The sequence below is a fragment of the Hyla sarda genome, chromosome 7 (genome assembly GCF_029499605.1).
Source record: "Hyla sarda isolate aHylSar1 chromosome 7, aHylSar1.hap1, whole genome shotgun sequence".
NCBI classification, from domain to species: domain Eukaryota; kingdom Metazoa; phylum Chordata; class Amphibia; order Anura; family Hylidae; genus Hyla; species Hyla sarda.
In genome coordinates this window covers 70,687,503-70,713,333 of record NC_079195.1, presented here as the reverse complement: position 1 = coordinate 70,713,333, position 25,831 = coordinate 70,687,503, and the positions used below count along the sequence as shown (strand labels likewise).

The 25,831-nt window shown below is 41.4% G+C and overlaps 1 long non-coding RNA gene across 6 annotated transcripts in view; it reads left to right on the top strand.

Annotated features, from left to right (window-relative positions):
• Nucleotides 1–25,831, top strand: part of LOC130281992 (uncharacterized) — a 100,063-nt gene that overhangs the window by 34,445 nt on the left and 39,787 nt on the right. For 5 of the 6 annotated variants that reach the window (XR_008846197.1, XR_008846192.1, XR_008846195.1 and 2 more), the window contains exon 2: nt 6,815–6,908. This is a non-coding gene — a long non-coding RNA (uncharacterized LOC130281992). Of the gene's footprint in view, nt 1–4,933; nt 5,006–6,814; nt 6,909–25,831 lie in introns of all 6 variants that reach the window. The other variant, XR_008846194.1, reaches the window with a different exon arrangement.

Here is a 25,831-nt window from a genome sequence, read left to right as displayed (position 1 = left end):
GGCACTTTAGCTTTTTTTGGTCTTACAGAGTAAGTATCTGAAGTGTCTATTGAAATGTGGTGCAGCCTAATGCATAGATTGATAGCCTCGAAACGTCTTAAGCTGGGAAGTCTTGTCAACTAATTAATGGTTACTACATGTCTTTCATTTGGCAGCCGATCTGAAAAGAAGAAAAAAAATTCTAAGCACTACCGAAATACACTGACAACCTCATCCAGTCTGCGGATGGTTTTATTTTAGAAGTGCTAGCTCGATGCCCCTGCCAGGTGGTCAGATGCCAGCGAGTAATCATACTCCCTGACTGTAAATCCTCAGGCTGAGCCAGCAGTACACCTGGTAAATTGTAGAAAAAAAATCCCCATCTCATACAAATCCATCCTTCTGCAGCCAGCTCTCCATTTATCAAGCAAAGGCTAAGAAAGAAGTTATTTGCTTGTTATAAACAAGGCCCTGCAGCTGGCGATTGTGCGCTGCACCCTACCAGCTTCATTCTGGACACGCGTTAACCCTTTCACCACAGGCATGGCACCGGTTATAAATAGCCGCCTATCTACCCTGCCTTCATTATAATTGCTGGGCTTGGAATCAATCCATCCATTATAGGTTCAAATGTAACAGAAGCTGGCAAGACAGGAAAGGTTATTTTCTGCATGTGATTACAAGAAGATGCCAGGTTCCATTTAAATAGAAACGTTTATACAGATGCATCAAATGTGAAAGAAACATGCCCACTTCTGGTTATATTAAAAATCCATCCTATTCGCCCATTATGTCTGGGCTGCTGCAGTTTAATATCAGCGGCTCTCCCCTGTGCCGCTGGTATCGCTCTTGTGTCCTCCTGTGAGTTCTTCCTGCTTTTGGGGCCCAACATGTCCCACTGCGCTCAGCTACTCACCAGCCATGGGGGTAAAGTATATGTAATATGCAACAATACTAGACACAAAGCATCCTGAACTCACCGCTAAATAATGGACTTGATACTCCTAAATTTAGGACACCGGTGGATCAGGTCTCAGAACATCCGTGGGCCTCAAAGACGTCTGTCTTACCCATAATTATACAGGCATAATTTATAAATATATTTGGACAGATGATAGTGTCACATCCAAGGGAGTTGTATGCTGGGACTAGTAGTGCTTCTAATATGTCAATGGTGCTGCGAGTGGTGGGTGTGGCAGTCCCATGTAATCGGGCCCTAGGTGTACACAAGCTTTTGTCGATGGAGAGTCTGGACATTGGTGGCAATACATGGTGGCTGACTCTCGACCCGCGTCCAAGCGCCTTTGGCGTTGTAGTGCATGCAGATAACCTGACACAGGGAAACAAGAAGAAGGTGCAACACAATTTTATTTGTACAACTTCATATGTAAACAGCTGTAAGTGATTGTTTCACAAAGTCCCAGGCTGTAAGTGCTGCCAGGGTTTCTTTAGTGTTTCAGGCACTTAATAATCTTTACATGGATCCAACTGGTGCATCCTAGTGGGTATCCTCGACTCAGAAATTGTTATTGCTTCCTGGAGGTAACACCATTTTTTTCTGGGTGCTATCAGGCCCTTTGATTTTGTCTTTCTCCTGAAAGCTTCTTTCTGACTTGAAGTGAACAGTGGACACCCTGTCAGCGTGGAAGAGGCTAGGTTATAAACTTAGTCTCTCTTTAGTTCTCCTTGCTTTCCCCTCTCTGTCTCACCTAGTGTTCAGCTAAGGACATGAGAGCAGGGTATTTTATAGACTCCAACTGCCATGTGCTCTGGCCTTTCACCCCTTAAAGGGGTACTCCACTGGAAAACATTTTTATTTTAAATCAACTGGTGCCGGAAAGTTAAAAAGATTTATAAATTACTTCTATTAAAAAAAATCTTAATCCTTCCAGTATTTATCAGCTGATGTTATGATCCTCAGGAAATTCTTTCCTTTTCAGTTTCCTTTCTGCCCGACCACAGTGCTCTCTGCTGACACCTCTGCCTGTTTTAGGAATTGTCCAGAGCAGGAACAAATCCCCATTGAAAACCTATCCTGCTCTGGCATGACGTCACACGCCGCCGGCCCGGTGGTCGCCCGTAATCAGACCCAGAGCGAACACGCTCCGGGGACTGATTACAACCGGGGTGCCGCGTGCAAGATCACGGGCGTCCCCAGCAGCGGGACTCCCACGATCAGGCATCTTATCCCCTATCCTTTGGATAGGGGATAAGATGTGTAAGCACCGGAGAACCCCTTTAAGGACACAGCCCGTGTCAAATTTCCCCAGTCAAATTTCTTTTATGTGTTTCCATTATTTCCCCTAGATCTTTTAAGGGACATAACTCATTTATATTTCATTCTACAGACCCATATGAGGGCTTGCTTTTTGTGCAACCAAGTGTACTTTGTAATGACTCCTTTCATTTTACCATAAAATGTACAGTACAATGAAAAACATTACTATTTGTGGTAGAAAACATTTTTTTTTCATTGTATAATATGTCCACAGTTCAGTATTTTTATTTCATTTACTTATTTTTTCTTTTAAATCTGTCATCTCAAATTGCACAAACAAAACCGAACAGCATTTATAGTTGTTGTTGCTTAAAGTCTCTCCTCTGTACACTCAAAACAGTGACCTAAGAACACCACAATATCCAACATAATTTTAAAGAAAGCCACAATTTCGCAAATTTAGAGAGTAAATAAAATGATCTCCTTATTATGTGGGTCAATAGGAGTAAAAGGATACCCATATTTATACGCTTTTCTATTATTGTACTGTTTTAAAAAAAAGTTAAACTTATTTAGTTAGAAAGTAGTAAAAGGGATGTGATGTGACCAAAAATCAGTAATTTTGTAAATTTTTTGTACAATTTTTTTTAACGTTTACGTAGTTCACTGCTCAGGATTATTAACCCCTTAACGACGCAGGACGTATATTTACGTCCTGCGCTGGCTCCCGTGATATGAAGCGGGGCCGCGCTGCGACCCCACATCACATCGCGTCGGTCCCGGCGCTCATCAACGGCCGGGACCCGCGGCTAATACCACACATCGCCGATCGCGGCAATGTGCGGTATTAACCCTTTAGAAGCGGCGGTCAAAGCTGACCGCCGCTTCTACAGTGAAAGTGAAACTATCCCGGCTAGTCAGTCGGGCTGTTTGGGACCACCGCGGTGAAATCGCGGTGTCCCGAACGGCTTACAGGGCACCGGGAGGGCCCCTACCTGCCTCCTCGGTGTCCAATCGGCGAATGACTGCTCCATGCCTGAGATCCAGGCAGGAGCAGTCAAGCGCCGATAACACTGATCACAGACGTATTAATACACGCCAGTGATCAGCATGAGAGATCAGTGTGTGCAGTGATATAGGTCCCTATGGGACCTATAACACTGCAAAAAAAGTAAAAAAAAAAAAGGGTTAATAAAGGTCATTTAACCACTTCCCTAATAAAAGTTTGAATCACCCCCCTTTTCCCATATATGTAATATGTAAATAAAAAAAATAAACATATGTGGTATCGCCGCGTGCATAAATATCCGAACTATAAAAATATGTCATTAATTAAACCACACGGTCAATGGCGTACGCGCAAAAAAATTCCAAAGTCCAAAAAAGCGTATTTTTGGTCACTTTTTATACCATTAAAAAATGAATAAAAAGTGATCAAAAAGTCTGATCAAAACAAAAATTGTACTGATAAAAACTTCAGATCACAGTGCAAAAAATGAGTTACCACCCTGTACGTGGAAAAATAAAAATGTTATAGGGGTCAGAAGATGAAATTTTTAAACGTGTAAATTTTCCTGCATTTAGTTATGATTTTTTCCAGAAGTATGACAAAATCAAACCTATATAAGTAGGGTATCATTTTAACCGTATGGACCTACAGAATAATGATAAGGCGTCATGTACTGCGTAGAAATGGAAGCCCCGAAAAGTTACAAAATGGCGTTTTTTCTTCGATTTTGTCGCACAATTATTTTTTTTCCGTTTCGCCGTGAATTTTTGGGTAAAATGACTAATGTCACTGCAAAGTAGAATTGGTGACGCAAAAAATAAGCCATAATATGGATTTTTAGGTGGAAAATTTAAAGGGCTATGATTTTTAAAAGGTAAGGAGGAAAAAACGAAAGTGCAAAAACTGAAAAACCCTGAGTCCTTAAGGGGTTAAAGGGGTATTCCAGGATTTTTTTTTTATTTGACTATGCTACAGGGGCTGCACAGTTAGTGTAGTTCATAATTTAGTGTCTGTACCTGTGTGTGACAGTTTTCTCACAATTCTTCTGTGATTTTCACCCCAATATTTATTTTTAACAGCATACAAAATGACTGTCTCAGATTTTTCCCAGGTTGCAATGCGGCCGAGACCTGACTCACTAGTCAGCTGATGACAGGGAGTCTGTCTGCTTCAATGGGTGGAGCGATCGCTTGGTGGGAGAGAGATCAATCTGCAACTAATGAAACAGCTGTAGGCACCCTGATTGAAAACCACAGGTCTTTTGAATGGATGCAGCTCACTTATGTTTCAATGGGTGGGGTGGCTGATGTGTGGGAGGGAGGAAAATGGAATTATGGTATTTGTAGTCAAAAGAAGAAAACTCAAGCAGGAAATACCAGTTCACAAAACGCTAGCCACAGTGTTATGGTAATCTCACAACATAGCCATTTAGCCCCAAGACAAGCGCAAATAATTCCTAAGCATGTCTATTACTGTCTGCCAGGTACATACTAAAATCACCTTATGGTGGATTACCCCTTTAACATTATTGTTAAAAGTTTGGTCCACACATGATACCAAATATCTTTATTTATTTATTTATTATTTTATTTTTAAAATGGTAAAAGGGTCATTTCATTTTCGGGGGGAGGTTCTTATGCACATTTGTGAAAAAAAATGTTGTAACTTTTTTTTTAAACATATTTTTAAGTCCCATAAAGAACTGATAATAGCAATTGCTAATATAGATCAGTGCTATGCACAGAGGAATAGCAGAAGACAGACCTGAGGAGAAGAATGCAGGCGCTGGCCAGGAACTGGTAAGTAGAGCTACGGTGGCCATCTTTACTCATTGGACCCCTGCAATCGCATTGTGGGTGGTCTGATAAGTACCCCCGTGCCCCGAAGAAACTTCAGATGCCATGTTCAGTATTGATCATGGAATCTGAAGGGTTAATGGTGGGCATCAGCGGGATTGTTCGCAATTATCCATGAGGTCCAGGCTGTTAATAACAACAGCCAACAGCCAAGTTATTGTCTCATACAGACTGATAAATCTGTGTTTAAAATCTATGCTTGCAGATTTTGTTGTGAATCAGCAGCATTTCACAAAAATCCATAAGGGTAGGTTCACACAGGCGGATTTAGAAGCAAGTTTGTGGCCAGTTCCTTACTAAGAGTTTGAACCGCAGCAAGTTATGCCCATCAGATTTTCCACAGTGGAATTTCCACAGCGGGAAATTAATGGCAGATTAGGTTGACTTCAATGTAATCTGCTGATGATTTTATGCTGCAGAAATTTGGCTGTGGAAAATCCATCGCGGATTACCTGCTGCAACTTCAATTGTCAGCAGCAAACTTACTGCAATCTCCCTTCTAAATTCTCCTTTGAGAATTTACCCTTACACTGACTTACTCAAGGATTTCAGTTTCACCGTGAAAGTCAATGGGGAAAATCTGCATTAAGGGTACGTTCACACGCGCGGATTTTTTAGCGGGTTTTCCACTGCGTATTTGAAAGTGGGCGGGCTCTTCTCGGCTGTCCGCAGCAGATTTTCCGCGGCGGATTTTACACTGCGGAAAATCCGCCACAGTCCCTACTGACTTCAATGGGGCTTGCGGTGGATTTTCCGCAGTGTACATTCCGACGCGGAAAATCTGCTGCGGACAGCCGAGAAGAGCCCGCCCACTTTCAAATACGAAGCGGAAAACCCGCTAAAAAATCAGCGCGTGTGAACGTACCCTAAATCTGCAATTACCAAATAGATTTTGTGTGTATTTTTTCCCAACACATTGATTAGATATTTACATAGCTGCTAGTGTAAGGGCTCATTCACACTATGTATTCTCTAGGCAGAATTGAGCTCTAAAACTCCTCTTGGAAAATACTCTGCAGCAGCCGTCCAATTGGATCCTGCTGCACCAATCATACTACAAAATTTCTGATGCAGACGTTCCACCGCAGATATTATGGACCCCATATTCCACCGAAAGAATGAACCTGTTCATTCTTTCTGTGGACTCCACCCAGAAATGCATTGCTGTCTTTTGAGACAGTGCACTTCTGAGCAGTCCTAGCAGCTTGTTTTGATGGCACCAGCTTCAGACAGAATCTGTGCCCGGAATATCACCTCATGAGTCTCGATGAAGCATTAAGATGTGTGAAACAGCTGCTGTAGCCTTGCTGTACCCCAAGTCCATCCATCCACCTGTTGGGAAGAACCTACACATGAGAGCTTGTTTAATGTGCACAGGCTAAAGCTGCCCCATCTCATAGGGTTATAAGATTGTGTTGAACCAGAAAGCGGACATCCATAGTCTGTAGGATCATTTACACGAAATATCCCACCAGCAAAATACTAGACTACGTGGATAATGGCAACATGGATGATTGAGAGAAATAGTAAAAAATAAAACTAACACACACTTGTACAAAGTGGAAAATGATCGACTGAATTTTGTAGGTCGCGAGTAATTATTTGCGTAGAATTTTTAAACAAGAGTGAGGCAAAATGGTCAAAATCCTTTCTTTTGCCAACTTTTATCTTCTGTTCATGAGCAATGTGAGCCATAAGCATTGGAATTGCCATAATCACAATTCTGTTCCTTTAATTTTTTTCCTTCTTTAGTCTCATAACAAATTCAGCCAAATTTGTGCGAGAAGACAAAGGCAAGGTCAGTGGTTTTGAGGACTCGCAAAAAAGCATCAGGTTGCAGAGTAAGGTAATTTTTGGATCATCATTTACTAAAAGTAGTAAGGCAGAATGGTACATTTACTAGTGCAATTGAGTGCAACGCGTTCTACAAGACACATAAGTTTACTGAATGAAGCTGTCTGTTCAGCATAGCTTAACAGCACCCTCTGGGCTTTGAGTCAGCAAAGCTCCATCACACTTTAGCAGATTTGTATCTAAGCACTGTCCACCTATGTTCCATTTGGATATCGTACTCTTAAAATGACCTTAAAGTTAGATGTGGGCAACTAATTTAGGAGGTTCCATTATTTTCTGGAAAAAGCTGTCAAAGGATCAGGAGTATAGATCAAACCTAATAAAACTAGTCTCTACTGAACACATGGGGTGCAGTCAGTACAATGTTTTCTATTTTAAACCAGGATAGGTTACTTTTAGAATAGGGAATCTATTTAAAGGGGAACTCTGCCCCTAGACATCTTATCCCCTATCCAAAGGATAGGGAATAAGATGTCTGATCGCGGGGGTCCCGCCACTGGGGCACCCGGGGTTATTTAGAGCGTCATGTGCAGCGCCGAAGGCTCGTGACGCATGGCCACACCTGCTCGTGACATCACGACCATGCCCCTCATGCCCCCCTCTCATAGACTTGCATTGACGGGGCGTGGCTGAAGTTCGCTCCGTGCACCAGATGTCTGGGATGCCGTAGCTAAGATTGCAGTGATCCCCAGCAGCGGGACCCCCGCGATCAGACATCTTATCCTCTATCCTTTGGATAGGGGATAAGATGTTTAGGGCTGGAGTACCCCTTTAAGGAGCTTTCCAAGCAGAACTATTGAGTGCCGCTAGTATTGCAAAATTGAAGGCAAGATGTCTGGCCCCATTGCATGTGTCTAAATGTTGTTACTAATAGTTCAGGCTCGATAGCTTCCCCATAATAATGTACAAAGAAAATAATTTAACAAATGACAAGAAAAAATATAGAAATGGCTTGAATATAGGTAATATATTTTACTTTTATCATATGAGGAGACATCTGTAAATGGGTTGTTCAGCTAAAAAATAAATAAATACATAAATATATTTATTTATTTTTTAATAATCCACGTTAAAGACCGCATTCATTCTACCATAATTCAAGAAAAATTTTTCAGATTTAGCAAAAATGTCAGTAGCTTTAAAATGTACTGCCCATTGGTAATAATTGTGTGACAGCCATTGATTAATTGAGCCAATTTTTCATTTTACTCCTATTATTTAGGGTCTTGTCTTGTCAGTGTAGAACAGCTCCATTAATTATATTCAGTAAGAAGGTTCATACTTAAAGCTTGTTCTATGTGGGACATTGATAATAAAGAGTGTCATGTTCCCTGGTTCTAGGGTGTTCTCTTTTGGATGACGGATTTGGGCATGTGTCAGGTATTTTCTAGGACTGAATCATTGACAACCATGTTTGTATCCTCTCTTCCTCAAATATATGTAATGAGCGGAGACGAGGGTTTGATTAAACATATCAGCCCTTGTCACACGGATCAATAGAATATAAAGGAGATTATTGAAACATAAATTTATCATAATTATGATCACCAATAAAACATTACACTGAGACATTTTAATTTAAAATCAAATTTGAAGGTAAAAAATCCTTAACAAGCAGAAAAATAGCTCATTTCATTCCATAAGAGCTTTATCATTGCAGCCTGACAGCTGCTTTATTTCCAATGAGGCCAAGAGCTGAGCTACAGAATGAACTCATAGATCCATACATGTATTTACAATGGCAGAGGTGCAGGGCGCTAATAACTTAAGTATGTATAGAAAAAATAGTTCCAATCCATCACCCCAAGTGGGAGGGCCCCTCGTCTTTTCAAGCTTGGTCACCCTACATTGTTAAGTATATTCTGTTATCCCGGTTTTAGGAGGACAAGATTGATGAGATTTCCTTTGGATCATAGACCATGGTCGTCTAATACTGGAATATAAGGAGTCAAACTTTAAGATCTGTAAATAATGTTAAGAGCGACGGCTCCTGGAATCACATTGACACACATCATTACTTGTCAATATGCTATGATATTAAAATTGTCTCTTTTTGCAAGATTTTTTTCTTTTTTCTTTTGACAGAATAGTGAAAACGATTGATAAATGGTAACTAGACTAATATAAATTAAAATATTTCTTATGCTTATAATGATTATTGTTGTAGGTTCAGGCTTAAGCATATGGCAGAGTCTTGTGCACAAAGCAATCTTACCTCCTTTGGACTATTTTTATACTTCCACACATGTGTTATCTGAGGGAGCATGCTGGGATTCTTCTGCGCAAATCCAATAGAAAAGACCAATGCATGACTCTGTCTCATGTACAGTAGAGTCCTCAAGCACCTCTATTATGTGACCTGTTCAAGCTTTGTACAGGATGGAACTGTATAAACATAATGTGCATGAGCCCTAGGATACTGTGATTGGGCATTAAACAATCTTATCACATCAAGTATAACACTTATTTGTTTTCGGGGTCTCAAATGCGTAGCGTACCTACCTAAAACCTAACCACATAATAATACTAGCTAACAGACAGTCTGAGTTGTGCCGCGTACTGTCGCGTGTAGGTATACCTGAATAAATAGAGGGCAAAACTTCAATATTTAAAACAAAACGCTTTATTAAACAAACCACTACCTAAGGATTTAATGCGAATATGTACGATCGACAAATGACGTAGTAGTGAGTGTGGCCCCAATAATAGTGGCCGATCCCCACTAGCTCCTAGATGTGCGAAAGGAAAGCTTGCAACACTCGAACTGGGCACCACTAGTGGGGGTTAGGAAAATACCATACGAAACAAGCTGACCGGGCAATGACGTTTGCAGCTATACGATTTGGACGCGTGATTATCTGTATCCCCACAATCTGATGTAATTTAGACCTTGCACCTGTATGTGAATTTCCTCGGCCCTAGAAGCCATGATCACCTGAGAATAGAGCGGCTTTTAACGTTAAGCTGACCTGACATCCACATCGAGAATTATGAGGCGTCTGCTAACCGTCTAACCAGGCCAGCTGTCAAGGCTTGATGGCTAGAGGGTTCTCTAACCTCCATTTTTAAATGCTTTACAGAGCCGCACCGCTGGCATGAGACGTATCAAAAGACGCCTTGTCAGGCAAGATAACGCAACATGGTACTGGAGGCCAGATATACCTTGATAGTATGAGCTAAATGCAGCAAATAGTGGCCAAAACCCAACCAATGCAAGTAGGAAGTGAAAATGATATCTAAATAGAACCAACCAAGCCCATATACACAATCCCAAGTGCTAAACATGAAAACCCAGATGACTACCTAGTCGTCAACCTAAAGCGGTGTTAGGTTGTAACTAAACCAACCTGTGGACGTGACAGGCAATGAAACCACTCATGCAACAGGCAAGATCATGAAACTCAACCAATACCATCGACAACCTGAAGCCGAGACAGACGAAACCTCAACAGAAATCAAGCTATTTCCCTGAATACATGTCCCAAATGCCAAATAAACATGCGCAAACATATAAAGACATCGTCGTCAACCGAAGTCGTGTCGGGTAATGACTGAACCAACCTGTGGACGTGACAGGTCTAGCCGAAAATGGAAAACTCCACTAAACACATAACTAAAATTAACTTGAAGCCAAGCCATTCATGACCACGAAGTGACCTATTTTTCAGAAACAAACTATATATATCTGTAGCCTAACCCAACTGCTAACTAAACATAATCGTATGTAATCACACTGTCGCCAACTTGAAGCTGTGTCAGGTTGTATCTGGACCAACCTGTAGACGTGACTGGTCAACCCGAAATTGAAAGCCTCAACCAAAGTAACGAATGTACCGAACGAACATATCAGCAATTACCGAGTATGAACGCTATAAGCATATGCCTAGCATAACTCCTTGACACATGTGCAGAACATGACAATATGAACGTGAGCCCGGCATAACTAACCAGACCCTGTGTACATCAAGAATACTAAGACCACATATCCAAAAACAGACACCATGACCGTGAACACCGACCAAACTATATGAGCGCCTATACCGCACAAACGATATGAACGTGAGGCTAGAATAAACTGCATGAGTGAGCGTATGCACTGAACAAACTATATGAACACCTACCCAGTATCACGCACATGCCCAGTGCAAACTGTATGACTGCATGACGCCCTGATGCGTAATACTATACATGAATACCTACAAACGCTGTCTACCCCACTGCACCATGTCTATGAAACACTACTTTTTACAAACTAAGCTGTCAGAATGTGTTGTCAGAGGAGATTATCAACACGTATGCCCCTGAGACACTAAGACTGAATGCACCGATCCCACAATCTGAATGATTTGCCAAAGACACTATATAAATGTATACCCCGAACAAAGTATGTGACTATGTACAGCACAAACTATATGGGCGTATGCACCTAACACACTAATGACAGAGTGGCCTGAATAAGTATATGATATATATATATATATATATATATATGTGTGTGTGTGTGTAGCCTGAATAAACTAAATGAGTGTATGAACTGAACAACTTATTTGTGCGTGTGCCAGGACAACTATATGAGCAAGCGCACAGCACAAACTATGCACGTGTGGTCAAAACAAAACAAAACACTATGCATAGAACCAAGATATAAGCGTAGCTGCAGAACAGGCTCAGTGAGAGTAAGCATACAGCTTAGATGAGTATATGCCCCGAGCAATTTAAGCACAAACAAACTACACGCACGTATGTCCAGGACAAACTGACTAACATACGCATGGAACAAATTGTGAGCATATAACCAGATCAACTTATGACTGCAAGCATGGAACCAATTTCCTGAGCTTAACCAGGGAACAACTAAGTGAGTGTAAGCGCAGGACTATATGAGCATGTACACCTGAAAACAATATGAGCATATATCAGGACCAAATGTGAGCTCGTGCCTAGGACTAACTAAGTGTGCATATGCCAAGAACAAACTATGAATGCACAGGATACCTCTATTACCGTGTAAGCGGAATAAACTGTAAGTGCAAACGAACTATGAATGTGCAGAGAACAAATAACGCTCGTATGTGTAAAGAAACTATATGATCGTATGCACCTAATAACTATGTGAGCGTATGCTGGGAACAAATCACATGCGTGTATGCAAAGGACAAACTATCTAGGCGTGTGTCCAGAGCAGCAATGATCGTGAAAACGGAACAAACCATGCATGTGCGCATGAACGAACTATATGCAGAGAACAAACTATATGCGGGAATGCTGAAAACAAGTTACGGATGCACTAAACTTATATGGCGTCTAACAACTGAGCATCTGCATCAAACATGCATCTGCATCTGCATGAACATATATATATATACGGAACAAACCATGAATGCATGCGCTTAAATACTCTGAGCATGTGACCTGTATGTGAGTATGCACAATGAACTATGTGACTGTCTGCACGGAACAAACTAAATGTGCATACACCTGAAACACACTATGTGAGGTAATGCAAAGAAACAAACTATATGAGCGAATATGCCCAGAGTAAACTATATGCACATATGGCCAACTACGAAACCATGTGCCTGAGTATGAGAACTATGATCTACTATACCGACCAAACTTGATGAACCTATACTCAGGACGACTATCTGCTCGCATGCGAAAAACAAAGTGTATGTGCGTAAGCCCAGAACGAACTACATAAGCGTCCCCCCAAGACAAACTTGATAAACGTATGCACGTACAAACTATATGCACGCATGACCTAATTATGGCCACGTACCATGCACATAACACTCTCCAAGCTGGACTAGCATGTGCGGCATAATGCTACGAACGTGCGAACAGCACAGCACCAAGATCGCATGTTCATCATAAATACCACCAGTGCATGCTCAGCATAAATGCTACCAGTGCACATGCAGCATGAACGCTTCGAGCACGCACACAGTACTAAATGCAATACAACCCTACGAGCGTGCGTACCGTATAGCGACTGCACAGCATAAATGCTATGCCCGTATGTAAATAGTATAATTGCTATGAGCGGATGCACAGTAGGGATATTATGGCTACATGTGCAATACCACCAGCGCGCCATGCAGCAACACTGCTACTGCACAATGGCTACAAGTGCACATGCAACGATAAACACATGACATGCCCCTCCTATCAACAGGAGTGCGGTGTCGAAACCCAATAAAATAAAGATCATATATACATATATATACACATATATACATATATATACACATATATAGAATGTGACCGTGTGCATAGAAAAATTTTAGGAATGTGTGCCTGCAATAACTAAATGACCATAAGCGTAAAATTATGGGAACGTTGCACACCGGATAACTACATGAATGTATGCGTAGAATGAATATAGGAGCGTGCCTCAAACAACTATATGCGTATAACAAATTGTGGGAACGTGTGCACAGAACAACTATATGACTGTATGCATAGAACAAATTATGGGAACATGAGCACCGAACAACTATATGATCGTGTGCAAAACAACTATATGACAGTATGCGTAGAATGATTTATAGGAACATGTGCACAGAAAAACTATTTGACAGTTGCTTAGAATAAATCCTAGGAGCGTGTGCACAAAACAACTATATATCTGTACGCGTAGAATAAATGACAGGAACGTGTGCACAAAACAACTATATAACCGTATGCGAGGAATAAATCATGGGAACGTGTGCACAAAACAACTATATGACTGTATGCATGGATAGATTATAGTAGCGTGTGCACAGAACAACCCCATAACTGTATGGGTAGAATAATAAAAGGAACGTGTGCACAGAACAACCCCATAACTGTATGGGTAGAATAATAAAAGGAACGTGTGCACAGAACAACCCCATAACTGTATGGGTAGAATAATAAAAGGAACGTGTGCACAGAACAACTATGTATGTAACTCTTTTCTTTTTTTTCTTTTTTCCAAACATGTATACAGTATAAAATGCTACGACGTGTGTTCAGTACAAATGCTACGACCGCGTGTGCGGTATAAATGCTACGACAGTGTGAACGGTATAAATGCTACGACCGTGTGCGCGGTATAAATGCTACGACCGTGTGTTCGGTATAAATGCTATGACCGTGTGCACAGTATAAATGCTACGACCGTGTGCACAGTATAAATGCTACGACCGTGTGCACAGTATAAATGCTACGACCGTTTGTACAGTATGATTTTTTTTTTTTTGACGACGTTCACAGTGGTCGTAATACATGCCTGATAGAAACAAACAATGCTAGGACCGTGGACCACCTCACAATGAAGTGAAATATGTAGATACAGTTCATAACAACCCATAACCACTGACAAATCAATGCCTTATACTAGCAAACCAGTATATACGCCTGAAACTAGAAATGCAGGGATGGATCCTGTGTAAGCCCCTACTGAGCTATGGCATCGGCAACTGATTTGCCCGCTTAATAGGTACCGTGCTGCCCGTCATATGTGACAGACCCTGCGTGCGATGCCCTGCTGAAATGCTGCAGATTACCCAATATGCCCGGCGGCAAAAAACCCAAGGTATCGCCATACCACTTAATACCCCTGAATCTGCGCATTCATTTATTTTTTTATTTCTATATTTATTTATTTATTTTTTATTTAACTTCTGGACCCTCTGCGTGCAGTATAGGTATCATGCCTTACATCCTCATGTGCCGAGAGTGGAGGGGTGGTTTTTCCCTGTGTACCACAGTCACCTGATAACGCCTAAAAGCAGGCTGCAAGAGTGGGGTAAGAGCGATTGAGGGCACAAGTAGATAAAGGAAAATAAACGCATGTACCCAAGCAACAAGGCGCATGGTGAGCACTATGTTTGAGGTGGTGTCAGACTTCATCTCAATGATGAACTCTCCGGCACACTGGTGGTAGCTTATGAGAAGGAAGGATTGTCCGGCACCAGGTATGCTCTAAAAGATCACTTTTATTCATGCCATAGCAAGGAGAGGGACCTTGTGCACTTGCATGAAAAAATAGTGTCAAAGCACATACCTGATAATTTGAATAAAGGAGAAAGGATGGCACTAAAGCAATTGAGTGAGAACAACTATATTGTTACACGTAATGCAGATAAAGGGGGTAATGTAATAGTGCTTGATTCTGATCTGTATAAACAGTTAAATATTGAACTTCTTTAAGACAGTGACACCTATAGGAAACTAACTAGCGATCCAACAAAAACAATTCAAACTAAGCTAAAAAGAGTTTTGGAAGAGGGTGTTGCTATGGGTGTTCTCGATAGTAAGTTGGCAGAATATCTATATGTAGAGGCCCCAGTAGTCCCTGTGTTTCACTCACTCCCCAAGGTGCATAAAGGGGTATTTCCACCTCCCCTTAGACCGATCATGGCAGGCATAGGATCGGTCACTGAGCGCCTTGTGGAGTGGGTGGACCACTATTTGCAACCCCTCACAAAAGTCATGCCTACCTTCTTACAGGATACCAAACATGTCATTAATATTCTTGACCAGAAAGAATGGAGTGAATATATGTCTTGGGCCACCTGTGATGTAGTGGGATTACATCCATCTATCCCATGGGACGCGGGTCTTGTTTCCCTGGCATCCCATTTGGATCAATATAGCAGTTACTCCCCGGGTCTGAAGGAATTTATCCTCATGGTTACAGAATTTTTGTTTCAACACAATTATTTCATGTTTGATGGCGATTTCTTCCTTCAGACCCGGGGAGCGTCTATGGGTGCGAAGTACTCATCCTCCTTTGCAAATATTTTCATGTTTTATTGGTAGCAGCAATTTTTGTTCACACCCAGTAACCCTTTCTTTGAGAGCATCTGCTGGATAGGGCGCTATATAGATGACTTATTGATTATTTGGGGGAGCATTGAATACCGTTTTTTTGAGTTTGTTTCTTATATTAATAATAATCATTTAAATCTCAAATTTACAGCTCAGTACAGTAGCACCCCAGTTAATTTTCTGGATATCTCCCTATCCAGCAGAGAGTCAAAGATTGTTAGACGGCAACAAATTCAGTCCTCATGGCCTCCTCCTGCCACCCAAAGCATGTGGTCCAGAATATCCCCTTTGGGGAGATGTGCAGGACCAAGAGGAATTGCTCTGATCCTGTACAATGGGAAAAAGAGATAGGAGAGTTAAAAAGCAGATTTGCCAAAAGAGGCTATACAGAGGACTGTCTTAACAAGGTTCAGGAAAGAGTAGAAGGTATTAACAGAGAACAACTGATCAAATACACTGGGAAAAGAGATAAGACAAAAAATGTAAAAAAAAATGCTAAAAATAAACAAAAAAGAACAGTTTTTGTTACCACATATAGTGCACAATTTGCCCAGATTAAAAATATAATCAAAAAGTACACACCAGTTTTAGAGGGAGACCCAATTCTGAGGGAGGTGGTCAAAGAGGGCATAATGGCGGTCTCAAGAAAAGCACCTTCATTGGGCTCCTCTTTATCACCAAGTCTATTTAATTTAAAAAAAAGTAGAAAATAAGACAAGGATAAAACAACTGGCTTGATATTGTAGGAAATTGGGGTTGTGGTCACAATCGATGTATTACATGTAAATACATGCACAATTCTAAAGAAATAATGTCTTGTGTAACCAAAAAATCATACCAACTACGTGAATACATTAACTGTAACACCACTATGTTAGTTTATGTGGCCACATGCACCAAGTGTAACATGCAATATGTAGGGTGCACTACCAATACCCTTAAAACAAGAATCAGGAGACATATTTCTGATAGCAGAAGTGAAGGAGTTGGCATCTCTATGTTATCACACCACTTTCGGGACGTGCACACGGGGGGAGTTGGATTCCCTGCAGGTGTCTGGTATAGAAAGGGTTAAAATAGGCATCAGAGGGGGAGATGTGAGAAAACGCCTCCTTAACAGAGAAACATACTGGATGTTTCTCCTGGATACCAGATACCCGTGGGGAATGAATAAACGTTTAGATTTAATTATGAATTGCACATAGGAATATAGTCTAACTTTTTTGGTGCTTCTATGCCTCCTCGGGTGGCCCTAGCTTTGTAACTCCTTATTTTGTAGATTTAGATTTAATAAAGAGTCTTTTGGTACGAGTGTTAGGAGGGTGATTCCGCCTAGGGTGTTTTGATACCTACTAGAGTGTAGATACCGATAGTAACGGTACTAATATGTAATGGGTAAAAAGTGTAAGATTGGATTGAGTAAATTGTGCACTGAATTGTTTTTAAGTCATGTATACCTATTAATCTATAGCGTGTTTATCATCTTTTAGTAGACACATGCACGTAAGTCTCTAAGTTACAATTATTAATATAGATATTAAGGTTGATTATTCTATTCAGTTATTGACCTGTGCATGTACTATACCAGCACATCATAATTTATTATGTGTATGTATTTATATGCATGCACATATATATAGGTGTATGTGTACACTTGCCTTTCTCTGCACACAATGTTTGGAGTCCATTCACACTCATTGGGTAATCACACAAAAAGTGAGTAAAAAACGCAATAGTAGAGGGATCCAGTCCACTTTGTAATACTAACAGATGATATCCATGCCGGGTTTTTATAATTGTTACCTATGTCAGGTATTTTATCATGTGACCATTGAGTCCCTATTTTAATTGCATGTTTGACTGTTGAATTTAGTCTACGATTAAGCTCAAGAGAGAGCGAAATGCGTCAGATTACTACAGTCCTGTGATGTCTGTTTCCTTGCTATGGCATGAATAAAAGTGATCTTTTAGAGCATACCTGGTGCCGGACAATCCTTCCTTCTCATACGCTGTTGAAGCCGGGGCGGGACCGGCGGGTCTGTGGAAGCACAGGTGTGTTGGGGATCTGCCTCCGGAGGTGAGCGGACACCATTGCATTTGGACTGGTGGTAGCTTGACTATAGATGCAGAGCCCCCGCTTCAGCAGAGCTGCTGTAGCGCCCACTACACACCGACCCCCAAATACTGCACATCTGGATAAAAATTACGTACCCCCAGCACCCGAGAAACGTCACCCGGGAGTGGGGCCGAACGTCAAAAGAAGTCCCGCCGGAGGGGAGCCGTCAGTCTCTTACCCAGAAGTGCCCGCTGCCGTCACAACTTGCATGAGGTTTCCATGCCGGGGCAGCAGGAGGACCCACCGGGGACATCCGGCTCCTGGGCAGCACAGCCGTAATGAAGCATAATAAAACCGGGGCCGGGCTGATCAAGGGTTCCCCTTAACTCCAGCTTACCTCCGGAGCAGGGGAATAAGGTGCTTGCGCTTCCCTCGATCAGCCCTGGCCACTTACCCGTACGATACCGGCTTGCAACTAGTTCCGGTCAGCTGACTCGACTGGTCAGCTGATCGCAGTCACGTGAAGAACCCGCGGCGTATCGTGCTAGTGACGTCGCAGATTCTTATAGTGATAACCCCACCCCCTCTCACAAATACAGGCAAACATGTTAGCCTTCTCACATATAGTTCCCATGAATTACCAAAAGGTGTATTAAAGGGGTTATCCAGGAAAAAAATATTTTTTTATATATCAACTGGCTCCAGAAAGTTAAACAGATTTGTAAATTACTTCTATTAAAAAATCTTAATCCTTTAAGTACTTATGAGCTTCTGAAGTTAAGGTTGTTCTTTTCTGTCTAAGTGCTCTCTGATGACACGTGTCTCGGGAAACGCCCAGTTTAGAAGCAAATCCCCATAGCAAACCTCTTCTAAACTGGGCGTTTCCCGAGACACATGTCATCAGAGACAGAAAAGAACAACCTTAACTTCGGAAGCTCATAAGTTCTGAAAGGATTAAGATTTTTTAATAGAAGTAATTTACAAATCTGCTTAACTTTCTGGACTCAGTTGATATACAAAAAAAAAAGTTTTTTCCTGGAATACCCCTTTAATTATCATGTAACAAAAAGGGAGCATTCACACTACGGAATTCCCGAAGAATTCCATGAGCGGAACTCCGCGAGACCCGTTCACACTGCGGAATTCCCACGGCGGTCAATTCCGCCGCTGAAATTGTTCTGCGCAAAGAAAGAGCATGTTCATTCTTTGCGCGGATTCCGCTAGCACTGCATAGCCGTCAATGGTGACGGCTCAGTGGCCCACGGCCCTAGTGCCGAAGCATCTTCAGCGGCAGCAGCCAGGCGGAATCTCCGCTTGCGGAATTCAGCCGTGTGAACGCACCCTAAAAAGGAAAAAATGTTACAAGCCCAAATCTAGTATTCAGCAATAAACATAGTTGCCCAAATAAGCTTGTGCTATTTTCTTTGGACTGTTGGCAGCTAGGTACAGGCTGTGCAGACAGAACAACCACATTTGAGTTTGGGTAATAACAGGAGATCAATGGCCAGAATTATAAATAATGGGACTTTTACATGGATTGGGCAGGCTGCAATGACGAGCACCAATCTGATTGATCAGCACTCGTTTGTGAGACTGCACATAGCTCAATAATCATGCAGGCTGGGGTGCGAAAAAAAATTGTTGGATCGTTCATGCTGCCCCTTAGTTACATCAATGCCCCTTACACAGGGAAATGTGTGGCACATAACAATGATTTTTTGCCCTGCATAAAAGATCCGATCCGCCCGACTAATAAGTGTTTTCTCATTCATCAGCTTTAACAAGGGTCACTTATTGGAAACAAGCACTCCTACTAATGCTCATCCAAGTAATAATTGTCCTATATAAAGGGGCCTTAAAGGAAATCTGCAGTGAAATAAACTTATCCCCTATCCACAGGATAGGGGATAAGTGTCTGATCTCGGGGGGACCCTGCTCTCCTGGGAAGGAGGCGTGCCGGCCACAGCATGACACTGCGGTCAACATGCCCCCTCCATGTATCTCTATGGAAGAAGTGGGAATGCAGCATTCATGTACCCCCCTCTCCCATAGAGCTGAATGGGGGGCGTGTTTGAAACATTCAGGGCCCCGTGTGGGAGATCGCAGGGGGTCACAGCAGTAAGACCCCCGCAATCAGACACTTATCCACCATCCTGAGGATAGGAGATACGTTTAATTCACTGCAGATCTCCATTAAGGCACTTAAGAAAAGGGTCCGATCACAAATTTTACTTTAGGGCCCAAGAACTTCCAGAGACAACTGTGCCTGAAACAAAAGTATTTAAATTGGAATAAATGTAGTGAATGTGTCAGGACAAAGCAAAATTTGCTTGAGAAAAGAGAACGCCCCTAAACATTGCAGATGTGTTCAACCGATTCCACCATACAATGTCTCAGCTGAAAGACTATACTAAAAGTGGATATATTCCTAAACTTTGGACTTTTGTATCATACTTGAATAATGCTCACCTTTTAGTGTTTTAACATGGTTGTTGTACCTATACAACGAATTATATAAAATTTTGAATAGCAATGAATCATGTCACTTGAATCCATAATAACTGGTTAAGTACAAACACCTGTTACCTGTGACCCCCACACCTAATACCTTTTCCAACTCCCTTAAACAGCTGTCCTATCTCTCTCCCTTTCTGGTCCTTCTTCTTCCCCCCATTACCATAAAGGAAGCCTTATGGTATGAAAAGTTTCACCTAAGAAAAATCCCACTGACTTCAATGCATGAAAGGGAAGTAAGTAACAAATTAAGGGGAGCTTTAGGGCTGACCCCCCTACTCTGCCTGCCCCTCAGAGAGAGCCCTGGCCCAGCATTCAGATTTTGCCAGTGTGAATGTACTTTTACAGATAACAAGGCATTGCGGACAAACAATAGGTTTACTATTTACAATTACTGTAACTGAATTTTACTGGATGCCTCAGTATGAAATAGCCCAATCTGCCAATAACTGATTACAGTGGTGGCCCTCCGCAGCCAGTGACTGGATAAGCGGCCAGTTCCCAAGGAGGCAACACAGGAAGTCTGAGCTATGGCAGGCACAAGGAGCCATCAGAATGACAGCTGCCGGGGATCGGGGGAAGCCTAAATCTGAATCTCTACAAGAACATGTCGAAATATCTTTAGCTGTCAATTTGTGAAAAAGGCAACTTTTCCAAATACGATTCCTGACATATGGGGTCACAAATCAAACGGTTGACAAATGCTGACCAAGCTGCTGGGCCGAGGAACTTTCTAAGCACACTTGTGTTAATGAATGTGCGTCAGATTGGTCATGCACGACTAGTTCTCATTTACCGAGAAGATTGAGAAATGCAGGAGACGCATGAACAATAATTACATCTCTATACATCTAGCCTCATCACCAATGGATCAATAGCATCATTGAGTTATAGAACTTGCAGAACCACTTGCTTAGCACCTCCTTAGTAGGCTTTGTTCCAGGGCTGTTTGCTTCTTCCTGGGTAGAAGATATATTGTTTTCTCTCATTGATTGTGTATACAAAATATTTTTCAGTGTCTTGCTAATTAACCAAGATACAATACCCTGTCACATATTTAGGGGGTGAGCTGACAGATCTATACAAAATAGGAGCATTGTACTGCATGGTGGCGACTTACAGTAAGCATTAGGTTATGTACACACTTGTGGTTTGGATATTGCGTAGACTTTTTAATTACATTTAAATATGCATGTAATAAATTGCATATACCGCACATAATCACATGTAATTTGTTTGATAATCTGATTATAGAATTTGATTAAATTACTTTCAAACAACCAAGTGAAAACGTTTTGGCTGCAAAAAAAGTCTCAAATATCTATCCTATCTGTTTCAGTAAATACTTGTGTTTCTCAAGAGTTAAAGGGAATCTATCATTAGAATCACCCACACTAGCCTGTTGGTACAAGCTTATAGTGCAAGTGATGCTGATGAAAATGATACTTACCACCGCCAGATCTGTGGTTCTGTTCACCCATTATGCTTATTTTTTGCTATATGCACATTTCCAGACTTGGTTGTTCCTTGGTTGTGCACGGTGATGTCTCCACTGCTTTGTCCTCCATCTGCCTGGCTAATGAATATTCATAAAGCTTCATCTGCCTGCTCGCTGCTATCCTCGGCTACTGCATATGTGCTGCTTTCACAGTCTAAAATAGCCACCCCTATGTAGCAATGCCGCATGCTGCTTTCTGGTGTACCCTGGTAAGGGCGCATGCCAGTAGACACGAATGTAAAAAAGAAAAAAGGAGACACAGTCCTTAAGGGGGTGGTGTGGTGAAAACAAACCTTTACCCTATCCACAGGATAGGGAATAAGTGTCTAATCGCTGGGGGGGGAGACCGATGGAACCCCTGTAACCTTCTGAAGAGAAACTGTCTGTCTCTAAAAAGAGCTGCATCTAAAAAGACCCGAATGTAAAAAAGAAAAAAGGAGACACAGTCCTTAAGGGGGTGGTGTGGTGAAAACAAACCTTTACCCTATCCACAGGATAGGGAATAAGTGTCTAATCGCTGGGGGGGGGCCGACCGATGGAACCCCTGTAACCTTCTGAAGAGAAACTGTCTGTCTCTAAAAAGAGCTGCATTTATTTCTATGGGAGCGCTGGAGGTGCCAAAGTACAGCACTCAGGTCTCTTTTTTCCCCGGATCACCTTTTAAGCTCTTTGAAACACCATATATGTGCTGTCTGTATGCTGTTTGCAAACAGATCCATAGAACCCAATCATTTAATAAAGATGTCAATTTGACCTCTTTTTTGGTGGATAGATTGAATAACGTATACCCCTGCACTATTTTATAGGACAGTATTCAAAAAATAGACATGTAATGCACAGTATGGGGGATATTTATCAAAGCTCTCTATGTCCCGCATCAATATAGACCAAACTAATGGTCTATTGTGCGCCTAATTTATCGAAAGGCGTATGGCTCTTGATAAATTCTGCGCACTGACTTCGGGATCTATGCTTTAGATTGTATTTAAACCTGCTCCAACATGGTCTGACATTTCGGCGTACTTTCAGCCGATGGGACTTGTCGCTGAAAAGTCGCTTTTGATAAATTCAGCACCAATGCATTTTTCTGTCTAAAATAGACTAGAATGCATCATGTTCTAAAAATCCTCTAAATGAAAAGTCGCAGAAAAGTCGCACATATTTAGACCAGTCTAAATCCTTTGATAAATGTCCCCCTATAAGTTTTTTTTTTAACATGAGAGTCTGTGTGTGACAGCTGCCACTCTGAGGCATCTGTTATATCTATACAGTGGAGATATTCGTCAGGTAATCCCTTGCTATATATCCCCTACTGGAAACTGCAAGAATGCAGTGTAAAAAGAGGCCAACTAGAATGATGAACTTGTATTTCCATCCATGGAATCCACAAAAAACCAGTCATCTCTACACGATTAAAGATAACTTTCAATTTAAGTTCAATTTATAGAACTTTTGTGTCCCACACTTAGTGTCAACCAGGGTGGATTTACTTAAGGGATGGCTAGGGATGGACTGTTAGATTCACACTGTCCTGAAACAGAGAAGAAGGGAACCTGACAGACGTAGAATCATTCGATTCCTCATATCTTCAATTTTTATTAATCAGATTTTTTTTTTATTAAAAGTTGTGTTTTTTACCATGAAGATGGCTTCAATGTATATTTTCCTTGGGATTTGACATCCTGTATTTGATGACTGTTGGTCATGTGATGGGAATCATAATGATCCTGTCTTAGTTACATCTCTATGACATTAAGTATAACTGTTTACTTACATTGTTGATGGATTTTGACCATTTTAGGGTCTCAAATGACTTCATGGACTGTAAAGCAGATAGTTTATGTGATCTGTAGACAAATCACTGAAAATGACAATACTTTATTGATGGGTTTCCATTTGCGGCTGTTACTCTTCCTGACAGTCCACTTTTTTCTGCTATGATAAGCGATTAAACCGGTAGCAACCAATCAAATTTCATCTTTCATCTTTTAATTACAGGCAAGGCCACTGTTGTCTTTTGCTAGAAAGCAATTGTTTCACCTTCTTAACTTTGCAATACATAGTAAGGATAAAGAGGTATTTAAGAATTTTTTTTATTTGACTATGCTACAGGAGCTGTAAAGTTAGTGTAGTTTATAATATAGTGTCTGTACCCGTGTGTGACGGTTTTCAAGAACTGCAGATTATCCAAGACCAGATTCTTCAAACATTCTATAGAAGGTGAGAAAGAAAGAGGAGATGCAGAGGCTAGAGTTTTTCCAAACTGTAAAGAAACAATGTAAGCAACCATTACTCTACTGTATGTGAAAAGAAATTGGTGAACTTGAACCTTAAATAGTTAAGGAACCCATTTGCATTCCATGGGGATTCCATCATAATAGCGTGATGGTGTATCCAGAAGGGCCAGGCTGCTAGGAAATGATTACAGAAACCCTCAGAACAGATGGACATATAGAGATAGCAAGATGGGAACAAGTCTTCCAGTTTAGCAGATATATTTTGGAGAACCTGAAGGATCTAAATCTGGAGGGGAGGCTGCTCTGCACATTTAATAGTCAAAATAGGGGATAGTGGATATCTTTCTGACTTAATACCCCATTTTGAAGATCGTAGGTGTCCCAGCCTTAAGACCTAAGAGAACCAAGTCCTTCCTAAGAATGGAAGTTGCATGTGCGATCAGCTACTCCACTTACTCTCGATGGGAAATGTCGAATAAAGCTGAGTACAGTATTTGGCAGCTACCATAGAGCATGAATGTAGTGGTGGAGTGTACATGTGACTACCTCTTTGTTCTCACTTGCCCATTCTGGAGATCTCCAAGATCCAAAGCAGCAATACCTTTCTCATCCCCAAACATCTACCATGTGTAATTTGTAATATTGGTGTCCTCTATGTGGCAGAGGGGCGTCTGACCCTCTTACTCACTAGGACCCATGTGCCACTATTACCACTCTTTCCTTTCTATAGCTTCTCCTCTGTAAAGGCTAAATCTATTGATTCCTTCTTTCTAATGTATAATATAGAGCAACTGAGGATGAATTAAACCATTACACTCCCAACCCCTTCTCTATTACTCTCAGTTAATTGCGGCTCTCGGTTTAGATTTAATGGATTTCCACACACCTTTAATTCTAGAATATGACAGACTGAATCTCTCAGTAAAACTATTCTGAATCATATGTTAAATATTTAAACCCCTAGAAATGTTCCCAGAAAATCTTTTTAAGGTTGATGGCATTAGCTATGCTTTTAAAAGCATATACTGTGGTTTTATTATGAACACACTGGGAAGGAGTACAAGGCTTGCAACTTTATTTTCTTTAATGAGCCTGGAAGTGCATGTTGCCCTGAAGGGTTTTGTTCATTAAAGATGTAGCTGTAAGAATATTGTCTCATTAATTATCTGGTTTTAATTACACTGTTACTCTTTAAATCCATAGATCTGAAAGTTTATACTGTAGACCGCCCTCCCCAGCTCACCATTTACAATAGAGAAGTTTTAAGGTTAATGCTGAGGCTAGATATCACATATGTGTAAAAAAAAGATGGCATTTATTAATAGGTGTAAAAAGGAGATACGAAACAGGGATTTCTCTCTATAAGGAAAACTGTCAGCCTGTTCACCCATGCTAAACCTAAAACACTGGGTTATTTTTTTTTTGGGGGGGGGGGGAACAGGAGTCCAACGAGGGGTCACTTACTAAAATATGTCCCATAGATCTGGAGATATGTCCCCCAGAAGTTCCTCTGCTATATCCGGTGACTTGTGCACTGGAGGCGGGGCCCCGCTGGCTCAATTTACATACTGGCCATGTGAGCGCTTTCCTCTTTGCACAGAGCGCACGCACCGATTGAGCGTTAACGTGACCAGCAACTCCACGTCACTAGGATGTGGATTCAAAGAACATTAACATGAAAATTGAGCTGGCAGGGCCCCGCATCCAGCGTGCAATTCACGGAATATAGCAGAGGATCTTCTGGGGGACATATCTCGGAATGGTATGATGCTGTCGAAATGTTGCATCCACTGCTGACCATGGGTCAATAA